Raw genomic sequence first — 14885 nt, 5'->3', positions numbered from 1 at the left:
TGTTATATTTAAGAATTCATTAACAATTCCAAGGTGACGAAGATTTATTCTTATTTGTCTTGTAAGCATTTTACATTTTTAGCCATTCTATTTAGATTTTTTATCCATTTTGAGTTATAATTTTCATAGGTTGTGAGATAGGTGCAAACTTTATTTTTTATTTTGTGGATATCTACTTTTCTTAGTACCATTTGTTGAAAATATGATTATTTCCTCCCTGAATGGTTTTTGCACCTTTATCAAAAATCTGTTGGTAATGGACACATAGATCTCTTTATAGACTCTCCAATTCTTATTGACCTATGTATTTATTCTAATATTACTATCATACTGTCTCAATTACCTTTCCTTTGTAGTGAGTTTTGAAATTCGGTAGTATAAATCCACTATTTTTTTTCTTTTCAAGATTATTGAATCTATTCTGAGTTCCTTGTAATTACATACATATTTTAGAATCACTTTGACCATTTCTAAAAGAAGTCAGGCAGAATTCTGATAGAGATTGCATTGACTCTGTAGATGAATTTGGATTCTATTGCCATCTTAACAATATTAAGTTTTCTTCTCCATAATTATGAACCATTTCCTATTTATTTAGTTCTTCTTAAGTTCTGTAGCTTTCAGAATATAATTTTTGCACTTTTGTGTTAAATTTATTCCTAAATATTTTATTATTCTTAATAGCATGGTAAATATAATTGTTTTATTAATTCCATTTTCTCATTTTTCATTGTAAATGTATAGGAAAACAATTGGCCTTTGTATATTCACCTTGTATCCTACATCTTTGCTGAATTCATTTATAAGTTCAAATAAATTTGTGGTGGATCTGTAGGGTTTTCTATATACAAGACTATGTTATCTGTAACATAGAGATAGTTTCACTTCTTTCTATCAAATTTGAATTCTTTTTATTTCTATTTTTGGTGTCTAAATGCTCAGGCTGTTCTTCACTCTTGATCCATCCATGGAGACATTCAGCAGAATTTAGTGACACCTGAACATGGTGTGTATTTCATTCCAGGTGAGCAACTCCTTCTTGAGGCACTACTTTCTTAAAATACAAGCATGAAGATGATAGATGCTGTTTGTTGTGTACCAGCAGGCTGGGTATGGGCACCAGCTGTATTCCATTATCTGACTATAATAAATACCTTAAAGTCCAAGCAGTTTTGCAGTTCCTTGAAAGCTGAAGAAAGCTTGGCTTGAAAGCAGCCCTTTACACTGGAAAAGCAGAACTTATGATATGGTAATTCATTGTCCGTACAACTTAGAGTGAGGTTCTGAGGTATTTCCACTCATTACTCCAAACTGTAAAATTAATAACATTGGATGTTCATTTGTTATATGAGCTTATTACTTATTACTGGATGATGCTCTTTTCTTGAAGCAAGAACCTGAGCATGAACTTTATTCTGTTAAGTTCACTTTCAATTTTGTATAAACCCCAGGGGATTTGAAACTTAACCTTCAAAAAAAGGAAACCTTAATAATTCATCTAAAGAAAATCATTTTATGCTATTTTTGCAACTTTGCTAAGTGTTAAGAATAACCTAGTCCCAATAATATTTTAAAGTTATAAAGGTGCAGTAAAACTTTAAAGACACACATACACACACACACATACGCACGCGCATGTGCGGGCACTCACACACACGCACACAGATCCCTACTCATTTAGATGGATTCATTTACCTAAGTAAGTTCATAATATTTTGGGTCCCTTTTCTTTGCAAGTGATAATTCCAGCTTATGGTAACTCCTACATTTTATGTTGATCTAATCATGGTTCTAAGTGAAAAGTAACATGGGTTCTTCTATGGGAAAAACTCTATGTAATAGATAAGTTTCTACCTACCTTCAATATTATATTTGTTTCTTTCATCTGTCAAACATCTACTCCAGAGGAACTGCTCATTTCATTGATTTATGAAAAACACCATGCACATTCTTATCTTCATACCATGTCATTCCTTAACCTGCAAGCTCTTCCCTCATCTTAAGATTTAGCTAAACCTTAACCTCTCTTTCCAATGCAGTTTATATTGTACCTAATTCCTATGGCGTTCCCTGGGTTTATGGGCATTGAGTATTCTCATTTTTGAATACCCATTCATTCACTCCTATAACATTCATGAAATACTGTATTTCTTCATTCATTCTGTAATGCAACTGTTATACCTTTTTCACATTTGGGTTAAAATATTATTAAAGAAACACAACATTTCATGAATGTTACTTCAATGCTGAATCTGTGAAAAACACCAAAAATGTTTATATATGTATATACACACACACACACATATATATTATAGAATTTCCTATTCAAAATTGATAATAAAATAATACTTAATATTTGCTAAATGCCATTTGTAAAGGTTCCCTTTTCACAGAGCAGAAGGGTCCATATAGAGGTTTTGTTACCAGGGAAAGATGATGAGGAAGAGGTTCTATCCAGGCTTGTCAACTGATTATGACACTTCTACGCATACTTGGCTGAGAATTCCTAGGATCCTAAGCAAAACTTGGTCTACTTAATGGTGAATTCAGTTGATCAAAATGCATTACATGAAGCTCCCTAGAGACAGATAAAATCCAACAGTTAGATAAAAACTGAAATTTCATTGACTTTTCCAATAGGAAACAGCTAAAGCTACACATGAACACATTTATCACAGACAAACTTAATGTCATCTTTTAGAGGCCTTCTTTATTGAATCTTAATCTGATGGTTCTTATGAGGTAATGCAAGGAGCTTGGTAAAATGCAGTTTACAGCCCCTTTTCTCAGGTGTGATATAAGAGCAATCTCCCAAAATGTCAGAGGTGGATAACTTAGCATTGACTCTAGCTCATAATTCTTCCACAATAAGGAATTCTGATTGACCCCTTTCAACTCAATGTCTTTCATAAATACGAAATCTAATTCGGGACTCAAATGCAATGCAGGAAGTAGAAGACACCTGGGAATGGGCTATGAAATTCTTAACCAAAAAATGTTTAAAATAGCAGAAAAGAACACACAGGTCAGAATCCGGATTGATTTTAAGGGAGGAAGGTGGCTCAATTTCATCAAGTCATAAGATTTCACATCTGGCAGGTTCTGATTTGTGCATATGGAATCGAAATGTTAATTTTTATTATCAGTTTTTGCTCTTAAATTCTCAGTGACTTGAATGTGAAAGGACTGGCAGCTTTTTAGGAAAAATTGTTTCACCACATTATTTTTATTACAGAATTATTTTATAAGGCTTTTTTTAGTACTTGATTAATTTGTTAATGGGACAAGTTGAGTTAGCTTATAACTTCATATTAATGTTTCCTAAATGGGCCCCATTAGGCAAGCAATAAAATTCGGAGAGAAATCAAAGCTGCTCACTCTACTCTTTCTCACATAATTTCAGTAAAAGTGGCAAAAAGATCCCAAATATTTTCATGTAAAAAGAGGTAAAGTCTGAGGCATTAGACATGGCTAAATCATACTTATTTTGTTAATAATTAAAGCTTAATAACATGCTCCAAGAAATTTGAGATTCGTCAATTTGAATAACATCATAGAAAAAAAAAGAGCTATTTTTTCCCCCGGTAGGAAATTTTACATTTTTACTCACCTTTGTGGCCATCATGTCACTGGTAGGGCAGTGGTCGTGGTTTTGAGCAACAGCAGTTTGGTCCCTAGTTTCCTCACACAAATAGGAAAAGAACAGATCTTACTTGCAAAATATTGTGTATGCCTGCTGTAATCTGTCTGAGTTAGACTCAGTCCTGATGGACTGAATATTACAAAAATAGAAGGTTAAAATAGAAGAGCTTTATTGTATTCTATGTTCAAAAGAACTAAAATCCAGGCTCAAAGAGATATTTGTACACCCGTATTCATATCAGCATTATTCACAATAGCCAAAGGTTGCCAAATGTTCATCAAGAGATGATTGGATAAACAAAGTGTGATATATATTTATAATAAAATGTTACTTAGCCCCAAAACAAAATTCTGATAAATTCTACAACATGAGTGAAACTTGAAAACATTATGCTAAGTGAAATAAGCCAAACATGAAAGAGAGAATATTATATGAATCCATTTATGTGAGGTACCTAGAATAGGCAACCATGTAGAGACGTAATTATAACAGAATTTACATGGGACATGGGAATGAAAAATGGGAAGTTATTGTTTAATGGATAGAGTTTCTATTTGGGATGATAAAAAAATTCTGGAAATTGGCCGGGCATGGTGGCTCATGCCTGTAATCCCAGCACTTTGGGAGGCCAAGGAAGGCGTATCACCTGAGGTCAGGAGTTCAAGACCAGCCTGAACAACATGGTGAAACCCTGTCTCTACTAAACATACAAAAATTAGCCAAGCGTGGTGGTGGGCACCTGTAATCCCAGCTACTCTGAAGGCTGAGGCAGGAGAATCACTTGAACATGGGAGGTGGAGGTTGCAGTGAGATGAGATTATGCCATTGCACTCCAGCCTGGGTGACAAGAGCAAAACTCCATTTCCAAAAAAACAAAAGAGAAAAAATTCCAGAAATACATAGTGGTAATAATTGCAGAATATTGTGAAGGTACTTAATGGCACTGAGTTGGACACTTAAAATGGCTAAAATGGACATTTTATATTATGTATAATTTACTACAATAAAAATGCAAAAGAGCCAATGTGTTAATTTGTAAGTAAACATTTATATTAAGATCCCAGTGATTGAGATCCCAAAATATTCTATTTTATTAAACATTTATATACATGCTTCATGCATGTCAAATAATCTTCTAAGTGCTTTAGGAATTTTAATTCATTAAATCATTATAACTTCTATAAGAAGTAGGTATTATTATTATTATTATTATTTTTAATTATACTTTAGGTTTTAGGGTACATGTGCACAATGTGCAGGTTTGTTACACATGTATCCATGTGCCATGTTGATTTCCTGCACCCATTAACTCGTCATTTAGCATTAGATTATTATTATCCCAGCTTTCCAGGTGAAGAAATTGTGGTACAGAGTCTTTAGGTAATTTGTCTAAGGTCGTACATCTAGTGAACACTATATCCAGGATTCAAACCCCTGCTATGTGGCTCTACAACCTATACTCTTCATCACTGTGCTATGTAGCTAGAACTCCTTGGTTACCTGATTACAAGATCAGAGAACAAACAGATCCCTCATTTTAGAAAGCCACTTTTAGCATACATTTGGAAAATTATTCTCATTTTCTTGATAATCCAAATGACGCATTTGCTATTTATCTTGTTTACAAACTCAATTTGTGCAAAACTCTAATGTTTCATAGATTAATATTTTCTTAGTAATGGGTTTATGATTTATCTTCTGGATGTAATTTTAGAAATCATTTTGTACCCTGTATTTAGCTACTAAATAGTTGTTTTGTTTGCTTGATTTGCCTTTTTTTGTAATCTAGAATTTTAAAAATCATTTATTCAATTAAGCCATTCATGAGTGTGTAATATATGTAAATAATTATAATACATAGGAAGAGTCACACATGTACCTACCCTCAAGTTTATCTACCAAAAACACAGACATATGAAAATATGCATATAAGAGATTGTAGTGGAAGAGATAGAATATAAGCAAAGGGATGTCTTAAAACAACATGCCATACATAGAAAGCTGTAATGTATTTATTTGCTGGAGTAAATTGTAATAGGTAGAGGGTGGCAGAGCTAAAACTAGAGAGAAAAGAGAGGCTCTAGATTATGGAAGATCTTGTAAAATATGTTAAGTAGTTATTATAGGATTTCAGTTTGTTATGTCTGACAATAGATAATAATGAGAGCTAATGCTTATGGTCTTCTTACTTTGTGCCAGATAGTCTTCTAAGCACTTTAATTGAACTTATTAAATATTCATACCAACTCTATGAGTTAGCAGTGAATATTATCTCATTTTGAGATGAGAAAATGCAACAACTGTGAGTTTATTTAATTTACTATAGTTCACAAGGTTAGTAAATGGAGGAGTTAAGATTCAGAAAGTCAACCTCCAAAGCCCCTACTCTTAACCTTATGTGATATTGCTTAACATGATCAGGTTATTATTAATTTTATCAATTACTCTGGGGGTAGAAAATATATTTGCTTAGAATTGAGTCTTAAATTCATAAGTGCAAGCCAGAATTATGGCCTCAGCCAAGGCAAGAGGGATGAGAGGTTGAAGAGGAGGCATAGTCATAGGAATGAAGAGGTCACACTTTAGAGGTAGCAAAAGGAAAACTGGCTATGGATTGGATATGAGAAGTGAGGAAGAGAGGAATTAAGAAGGAATCATAGGTTTTTTAGTTTAAACAAGTGAATTGACGTCACCCAAGTAAGGTAAAGAATATGAAAGGCTGACATATTAAATGTCCTTTGGCTCTGAATCACCAAAAATGTTTATTAGCATTCCATCAATGTCCACATTATGAAGAAAAACAAAAAAAATACATCTAATTTCAAATTCACAGCCCATCTCTAGCAATTGCTTATGACTTGTAGTAGGTTGTCAGTAATTTAACATCTAGCCTTATGTTCTTTTATGCATTTTATATTATTTTAATCTGAATCCCATCATTCATAATTTTATCTTGTTTCATGTTTTATTCAAACATCTTTATCTTTAGAAGAAGCTTAAGCTTTGTTTCTTTCTTCTCCCAATTCTTTTCTTCTTTTTTTTTTTTTTTTTTTTCCCTTTATTCTACTAATCATTTCTGGTTAACTTTGACATCAAATTGTATACTTCTGTGTTCATTTCTTTTTTTTTTCCTTATTTATTTATTTATTTATTTATTTATTTATTTTAATTTTTTTTATTATTATACTTCAGGTTTTAGGGTACATGTGCACAATGTGCAGGTTTGTTACATACATATCCATGTGCCATGTTGTTTTGCTGCACCCATTAACTCGTCATTTAGCATTAGGTATATCTTCTCCCAATTCTATCCCCAAAGGGAAGTTTTGATAGGTACCAAGAGAAAGCATTATAGTAGCAGTTGGAGGGGTTTTTAGGAGTAAATGAAATTAACAAAGGAAAATACGGCTTTTTTACAGTATGCTTTACATAAAGCAAAATTAACAGGTATGCCTATAATTTGATCTGTCTTTCCTTCCTTCCTTCTCTCCTTCCTTCTTCCCTCCCTCCCTCCCTCCCTCCCTTTTCTCTTTCTCTTCTCTCTCTCTCTCTCTGTCTCTTTCTTTCTCTCTCCGTCTCTCTCTTTCACCTATGCTGGAGTGAGATGGTGCGATCATAGCTCATTACATTCTGAAACTCCTAGGCTCAACAGACCCTCCTGTCTCAGTCTCCTGAGTCACTGGGACTACAGAAGTGAGCCACCATGCCAAGCTAGAATTTGATCATTTGACATGTGTGTAAATGAGTTTACTCACACCTTTTTCAAAATACAGTTGACCCACCCCCATGCAGTAGAAAATTCTTGCTGTAACTTTTAACTCCCCAAAACCTTAAATACAAATAGCCTACTGTTGACCAGAAGCGTTACTGATAATGTAAACAATTGATTAACAAATGTTTTTTATGTTATATGAATTATACACTGGATTCCTATAATAAAGTAAGCTGGCAGGGCGCGGTGGCTCACGCCTGTAATCCCAGCACTTCGGGAGGCCGAGGGGGGCGGATCACGAGGTCAGGAGATCGAGACCATCCTGGCTAACACGGTGAAACCCGGTCTCTACTAAAAAAAAATACAAAAAATTAGCCGGGCGAGATGGCGGGCGCCTGTAGTCCCAGCTACTCGGGAGGCTGAGGGAGGAGAATGGCGTGAACCCGGGAGGCGGAGCTTGCAGTGAGCCGAGATGGCGCCACTGCACTCCAGCCTGGGTGACAGAGCGAGACTCCGTCTCAAAAAAAAAAAAAAAAGTAAGCTACAGGAAAGAAAATGTGATTAAGAAAATCATAAGACAGAGAAAATGTATTTACTATTGATTAAGTAGAAATGGCTCATCATGAAGATCTTCATCCTCACCGTCTTCAAATAATGTAGGCTGAGGAGGAGGGGGAAGAAGAGGGGTTGGTCTGACTATCTCAAGGGTGGCGGAGACAGAAGAAAATTTTAAGTGAACCCTTGCAGTTCAAACCCATGTTATTTAAGGGTTAATTGTATGGAACATTTTCATAACCACAGAACATTCCCTTTTTCCCCTCTACAGGCAATCAGCCACTCCTGAAACAACCACTATTCTGATTAAAATCACCATGGATGACTTTTGTCTGTTCTAGAAATTCATGCAATTAAACAGTATGTACTTTTTTGGGTCTGGCTTCTTTCACTAAATATAATGTTCTTCAGATTCTTCCATGTTGTTTCTCATGTTAAGTTATTTTCTCTCTTTTCTATTTAATAGTATTCCAATGTTTGAACCTGCCACAGAACATTTATCATTTTACCTATTGACTGATAATTTTGGCTTTTTTGAATAAAATTGCTGTAAACATTCATGTACAGGAAGTTTGGCGGACAGACATATGCATGTTATTTCTCATGATCAAAATCCTGAGGGGTATTGTTGGGTCATACCCTAAATAGGTATTTGTTTGAATTTTTGTAAGGTAACAAATTATTTTCTGAATTGATGGTTTCATTTTACACTTCTACGAGCAATGTTATGAGAGTTTTAGCGGTTCTTTACCCTCACTAATAATTTCTGCTGTCAGACTTTAAATTTCAGTTATTCTAGTAGGTGTGTTGCAGTATCCCATCATGGTTTTAGTTGGTATTTTCTTGATGAATAATGCCTGTAACTCATTGGCCATACATATATCTTTTTGTCAAGAAGTTTCTATTCAAGTATTTTACCAATGTTTGTTTTTCTATTATTGAATGGTAATAGTACTTTATATATTTTTGATACAAATTCTTTATTAAATATATGTTGTGTTGTGAATATTTTCTCCTAGTCTATGGCTCACCTGCATATTTTTCTTAACTATATATTTTGATGAGCAAAAATGTTTAAATGAGGATGCAGTCAATTTATCCATTTTAATAAGTAATGCTTTCAATGTGTTATTTAATAAATATTTGCCTACCAAAACTGACACAAATATATCCTATGCTTTACATCTAGGAACATAATAGTTTAGGGTCTAAAGTTTAATTCTTTGTTCTCTCTTGCATTATATATGTATATCATGCGAGGTAAGGGTCAAGGTTTGCTTGTTGTTATTTTCCCTTCAAAATAGATACTCAGTAGTTGCAGCACCATTTGCTGAAACTTCCCCCCACCCCACTCCTGCCTTAATTTATATTGGTGCTGTCCTTGTATACCAAAATTTATGTGTAGATTTACTTCTGCTCTACTGTATTCTATTGACTTACTTGTTTATCCTATCAATCACCTATATTATACTGTGTTGATTACTATAGTTTCATTTTATACCTTAGAAGTCAAACAGAGTAAATATCCCAACCTTCCCCATCTTTTTCAGGATAGCTGGTTATTCTGTCATTTGCATATCCATAACAACTTTAGAATCAACCCAACCATATATTCCAACAAAACCTACAATTTATATTTCTTTTGTTATATACCCAGTAATGGGATTGCTGGGTCAAGTGGTATTTCTATCTTTATGTCTTTGAGGAATCTTCACACTTTCTTCCACAATAGTTGAACTAATTTACTCTCCCACCAACAGTGTATAAGTGTTCCTTTTTCTCCACAACCTTACCAGCATTTGTTATTTTTTGACTTTTAAGTCATAGCAATTCTGACTGGTATGAGGTGGTATCTCATTGTGGTTTTGATTTTCATTGCTCTAATGATCAATGATGTTGAGCTTTCTTTCATATGACTGTTGGCTTCTTTTGAAAAGTGTCAGTTCGTGTCCTTTGCCCACTTTGTTATGGGGCTGTTTATTTTTTTCTTGTAAATTTATTTAAGTTTCTCATAGGTGCTAGATATTAGACCTTTGTTGGATGCATAGTTTGCAAAATTTTTCTCCCATTCTGTAGGTTGTCTGTTTATTCTGTTGATAGTTTCTATTGCTGTGCAGAAGCTCTTTAGTTTAATTAGATCCAACTTGTCCATTTTGCTTTTGTTGCAATTGCTTTTGGTGTCTTTGTCATAAAATCTTTGCCAGTGCCTAAGTCCTAAATGGTATTGCCTAGTTTTTTTTCCAGGGTTTTTATAGTTTTGGGCTTTATATCTTGAGTTAATTTTTGTATATGGCATAAGAAAAGAGTTCAGCTTCAATCTTTTGCTTATGGTTAGCCAGTTATCCAAGCACCCTATATTGAATAGGAAATCATTTCCCCATTGCTCATTTTTGCCAGGTGTGCTGAAGATCAGATAGTTATAGGTGTGTAGCCTTATTTCTGGGTTTTCTGTTATGTTCCATTGGTCTAGGTGTCTGTTTTTGGACCAGTACCATGCTGCCAGGTTTTGGTATCACGATGATGCTAGCCTTATAGGATGGGTTGGGGAGGAGCCACTGCTCCTAATTTTTTTGTAATAGTTTCAGTAGGAATGGTTCCAGCTCTTCTTTGTACATATGGTAGAATTCAGCTGTGAATCCATCTGGTCCGGGGCATTTTTTGGCTGGTAGGCTATTTATGACTCCCTCAGTTTCAGAGCTCATTATTGATCTGTTCAGGTATTTAATATCTTTCTGGTTCAGTCTTGGGAGGATGAATGTGTCCAGGAATTTATACATTTCTTCTAGATTTTCTAGTTTACATGCATAGATCTGCTCATAATATCCTCTGATGGTTTCTTGTATTTCTGTGGGTTCGGTGGTAATATCCTGCTTGTCTTTTCTGATTGTGTTTATTTGAACCTCCTCTGTTTTATTCTTTATTAGTCTAGCTAACAGTCTATTTTATTATTTTTTTTCAATAAATCAGCTCCTGGATATATTGAATTTTTGAATGATTTTTCATGTCTCTATCCTTCAGTTCAGCTCTAATTTTGGTTATTTCTCTTCTGCTAACTTTGGGATTTGTTTGCTTTTGGTTCTCTGGTTCTTCTAGTTGCAATGTTAGGTTCCTAACCTGATATCTTTCTAACTTTTTCTGTGGGCATTTAATGCTATAAATTTCCCTTTTAAGAGCTCCTTAGCTGTGTGCTGGGGAATCTGGTGTGTTGTATCTTTGTTCTCATTAGTTTCAAAGAAAATACTGATTTCTTCCTTAATTTCATTATTTACCCAAAAGTCATTCAGGAGCAGGTTATTCAATTTCCATGTAAATTTACAGTTTTGAGTGAATTTATTAGTCTAAATTTCTAATTTGATTGTGCTGTGTGGTCTGAGAGATTATTTGTTATAATTTCAGTGCTTTTGCATTTGCTGAAAAGTGTTTTGCTTCTGATTATGTGATCAATTTTAGCGTATGTGCCATGTGGGAATGAGAAGAATGTATATTCTGTTGTTTTTAGACACAGAGTTCTGTAGATATCTATCAGGTCCATTTGAACAGTGCTGAGTTCAGATCCTGAATATCTTTATTAATTTTCTGCCTCCATGATCCATTTAATAGTGCCAATGGGGTGTTAAGGTCTCGCACTATTACTGTGTGGGAGTCTAAGTATCTCTGAAGGCCTTTAAGAACTTGCTTTATTAATCTGGGCGCTCCTTTGTTGGCTGCATATGTATTTAGAATAGTTTGATCTTCTTGTTGGATGGAATCTTTTAACATTATGTAATGCCCTTCTTTGCCTTTTTTGATCTTTGTTGGTTTAAAGTCTGTTTTATCAGAAACTAGAATTGCAATCTCCACTTTGTTCTGTTTTCCATTTGCTTGGCAGATTTTTCTTCATCCCTTATTTTAAGCCTATATGTGTCATTACATGTGAGATATGTCTCTTGAAGACAGCATGCCAATTGCTCTTGTTTCTTTATCCAGCTTGCCACTCTATGTCTTTTAATTGGGACATTTAGCTTATTTACATTTATGGTTAGTATTGATATGTGTGGATTTGATCTTGTCATCATGATGTTAGCTGGTTATTATGCAGACCTGTTTATGTGTTGCTTTATAGTGTTACAGGTTTGTGTACCTCTGGGTGTTCTTGCAGTGGGTGGTAATAGTCTTTCCTTTTCATATTTAGTGCTTCTTTTGGGAGCTCTTGTAAGACAAGTCTGGTGGTAAAAAATTCCCTGAAAAAAATTTCAGATTTTTGTCTGAAATAAAAATCTTATTTCTCTTTCACTTATGAAGCTTATTTTGGCAGGATATGAAATTCTGGGTTGGAATTGCTTTTCTTTAAGAATGTTGAATATTGTCCCCCATTCTCTCCTGGCTTGTAGGGTTTCAGGTGAGATGTATGCTGTTAGTCTGATGGGCTTCCCTTTGTAGGTGACCTGACCTTTCTCTCTATCTCCCTTTAACATTTCTTTTCTTATTAAGATGTTGGGGAATCTGATGACTGCTTGTCTTGTGAATGATATTCTGAAGAAGTATCATACTGGGGTTCTCTGCATTTCCTGAATTTGAATGTTGGCCTCTCTAGCTAGGTTGGGGAAGTTCTCATGCAAGAGATACTGAAATATGTTTTCCAACTTGGTTTCTTTTCCCCATCTCTTTCAGTTACACCAGTCAGTTATAGATTTGGTCTCTTTACATAATTCCATATTTCTTGGAGGTATGGTTCATTCCTTTTTATTCTTTGTCCTCTATTCTTGTCTGTTTGTCTTGTTTCAGAAAGACAGTCTTTAAGCCCTAAGATTCTTTTCTCCTCTTGGTCTCTTTTGCTATTAATACTTGTGGTTACATTATGAAATTCTTGTAGTGTGTTTTTCAGCTCTATCAGTTCGGTTACATTCTCTTCTACACTGGCTATTTTGTCTGCCAGCTTCTGCATTGTTTTATCATGATTTTTTAGCTTCTTTGTATTGTGTAATAACATACTGCCGTAGCTCAATGGGTTTCATTTCTATCCATATTCTGAATTACATTTCTATCATTTCAGCCATTTCAGCCTCAGTCAAATTCCAGATCCTTACTGGAGAGGTGATGCGGTCATTTGGAGGAAAGAGGGCACTCTTAACATTTTGAGTTTTCAGGGTTCTTGCACTGATTCTTTCTCATCTTTGTGGAGTTATCTACCTTCAATCTTTGAGGTTGCTGACCTTTGCATGGTTTTTCTTTTCTTTTATCTTATTTGATGTCACTGAGGGTTTGATTGTGGTATAAGGTGGCTTCAGCTGAGTGGCCCTGACTTTGTCCTCTGGCTCCTCCAGGTTTGGAGTTCATTGTGCTGGAGGTGGGGGACAGAAGTGTGGTAGCTGCAGCAAGAGTGCTAGGAGATACAGGGGTACCTGCTTCTCTGCAGATGTTCATCACAGTGATGGAAGCAATAAAGCTTGAAGGGAGGTGGAGGGCCCCTGCTGGAGACTGTGTGTGCTGTTGCACTGGAGGTGGTATTGTATTGGAGTGGGGTTCTGGCCAGCACAGGTCTGGATGGCTGCTCTGTGCCCCACAAGCAGGAGTGATTGCTCAGGTTGTGAGAGAATCTCCTGTTCTCTTCCTAGAGTTAGTGCAAGGGCAGGGTGCTGGCAAAGGAGGGGTTTTTAGGCTCTTCCTCCCAAGGATCCATCTTTAAGGTGTTCAGTGGGGATGGTGGGGGCTTACTACACTCCTGCATACTGGTGGTACAACTAAAGCAAAACCTGACTGGACAGACACATGCCAGCAAAGCCATGTGGGGAGTTGCTGTGGACTCTAGGGAAGCTGCATTGTGGGGAGGGAACATGTGGGCTGATACACAGCTTTATGGGATCCTTTGCTGGAGCTCTCCACCATTCATGCATGGTCCACCAGCACAGAAGCTATGAGGTGGGTCCCTAGGGCACCTAAGCTTCTCTGCAAGCAGCCTAGGCCAGACTGGGGCCCTGGGAGAGCCAGCAGACCAAGGAGTGCTCAGATCAGACCAGCCCCATCTGATGTGCAAGACCACCCTGCAGAGATTAATTCTGATAGTTCCCCTAGGGCTAAAGACTCTTTTGGGACTAAGTCAACCCTAGAGAGATGGCCATCCATGGCTGTGTTCCACTATACATGCTCCCACACCAATCCCTCTGGGCTCCACATCAACTGGCTTATTGCCCCCACCACTTTGTCTATTTCCTGGGGGCCCTACCCCAGAAAGATATGAGTCAGCAATTGCTCAAAGCAATCAGCCCAGGATGAAGGGTCTGTGCTCTGAACCCAAGCCAGGGGTTCCCTGTCTAGTGATGAACAGTGGGGGATATGTGGGACCCGTGGGTGGCAGACTGGCCTCCTCTCCTTGGGTCAACTGCAGCTTGTTGGAGGTGTGGATAAGGTGCTTTAGGTCTTTGTTCTGGCATTGGTTATAAGCTAGCGAGGAGAGTTCCACTACAGTGGCAGTGGTGGAAAGGCTTTCATTGTCCATGGAGGCTCTGCGTAGGGAGTTTCTGAGTTGTTACTGGTTCAATAGCTTTGGCAGGGGGTGGTTAGAGACTCAGGCCTGGAGGACCTGACCAGTTAGAAGATACAGGAATGGGCATCCATTTAACAGTCTGGCCACTTTTCCGTAGGGCTGCTGCACTGTGCTAGGGGTCTGCCCCAGTCCCTAGTAGCCTCGGATTGTCCAGTACCTAGAGGTATCACCAGCGAAGGCTGTGAAACACTAGAGGTGGCAGCCTTCCCCTCTCTCGGTGCTCTGTCCCAGCGAGGTACAAACCTGTTGCTGGCCCGAATGCACCTGTAGGAGGAGGCTGGAGACACTGGTTGTGAGGTCTCATCCACTGAGCAGGAATGGCATAGGGGTCTCTCTTGAAAAAATAGTCTGGCAACGTTTTTGTAGGGTATCTGTACTGTGCAACAGGACTGCCTCCTCTCCTGATTGGCTTGGATCCTCCAAGGCCTGAAGGTTGGAAAGGCTAAGTCACA

Source organism: Hylobates moloch, unplaced genomic scaffold, assembly GCF_009828535.3.
Source record: "Hylobates moloch isolate HMO894 unplaced genomic scaffold, HMol_V3 SCAFFOLD_24, whole genome shotgun sequence".
Classification (NCBI taxonomy): Eukaryota; Metazoa; Chordata; class Mammalia; order Primates; family Hylobatidae; genus Hylobates; species Hylobates moloch.
This window is presented reverse-complemented; position numbering follows the sequence as displayed.